Below are 1,463 nucleotides of genomic sequence, written 5' to 3' on the forward strand. Positions count from 1 at the left end.
ATCATTGGGGAAGCAAAGGCAGTTTCCGGGTCTCTGAGTAAGAAATCCCCGGATGGCCTGAGCTGCGGCTCAAGTTAGGATGGGTGGGTCCAGAAATCCCTTCTCTGTCAGACGGAAGTCCAGGCAGCCTGTGCCCAGGGTCAGTGTCAGACTGCTTAGCTGTGCTGTATTTGGTGACAGACTCTGACCTCTTGGACTTTAGACCTTATTATGCCAGTTTCAACTTCTGATCTGGTTCCACTTCACCCTTACCCCAGTGATCTCTGTGGACCTTTTTTCTGCTGGTAGTTGTCAGGAAGCCCTGTCTCAAGAGCCCTGTCTCAAGAGCCCCGTCTCTCTGGAAGAACCAGAATCCATGGCTTTATACTCTGGCAGCCCTGGAGTTATGCCTGCTGGCTACATTGGTAGCCAGGGAATTGCTATGAAAGAAACATATGCGCTGTTTATGTGCATAGTATGCACATCTGGAGTTGTTATGTGAGTAGTGTGCACATCTGGAGTTGTTATGTGAGTAGTGTGCACATCTGGAGTTGTTATGTGAGTAGTGTGCACATCTGGAGTTGTTATGTGCATAGTGTGCACATCTGGAGTAGTGTGCACATCTGGAGTGGCTGCAGGGAGGGTAGGGAGGCTACACACTCCCTCTGGGGCCATGATTTCCACACACTACAACAAAAAATGAGTGGAGAAAAAGATCTTCTGAAAAAAAAAAGTGCCAGGCCATGATGGCGCATGCCTTTAATCTCAGCACTTGGGAGGGGGAGGCAGGTAGATCTCTGAGTTCAAGGCCAGCCTGGCCTACAGAGCAAGTTCCAGGACAGGCTTCATAACTAAAGAGAAATCCTATCTCCAAAAAAAAAAATTAATAAGGTAGCAAAATTACAGTTATGAGGTAGCAATGAGAATGACTTTATGGTTGGGGTCTCCACAACATGAGATATTATTAAAGGGCTGCAGAATTAGAAAGGTGGAGAACCACTGCTCTAAACCCTTCAACACCACCCCTATTTTCTCTTTTCAGATCCATGGGCTTTTCGCATTGATCATTGTCACATGCATGTATGTACATATATAGCCCTACATACGTAAGCACAGCCGACCTGGTCTGTATGTTCTTTGTGTGTATGTGTTGGTATATACTCTTCCCTGGGGAGACGATTTCTCCTGCTCTCAGGATTCCTTAGCTGGTTTTAGTTCTTTGTGTGGTGTTGAGGCCCTGGGGGCTTTTCTGCATCCCGTGGGTCACTGCAGGCTGTGGCTCTGACCTTCCTAGGAGACACAAGCTCACAGCAAGACAGCAAAGTCCCCGTTCTTTTCGCTTTTTGTTTGTTTATTTGTTTGGGTTTTTTGTTTGTTTGTTCGTTTGTTTTCGGGACAGGGTTTCTCTGTAATTTTGGAGCCTGTCCTCAAACTCACAGAGATCCACCTGCCTCTGCCTCCCTAGTGCTGAGATTAAAGGTGTG

The sequence above is a fragment of the Microtus ochrogaster genome, linkage group LG2 (assembly GCF_000317375.1).
Source record: "Microtus ochrogaster isolate Prairie Vole_2 linkage group LG2, MicOch1.0, whole genome shotgun sequence".
Lineage (NCBI taxonomy): Eukaryota > Metazoa > Chordata > Mammalia > Rodentia > Cricetidae > Microtus > Microtus ochrogaster.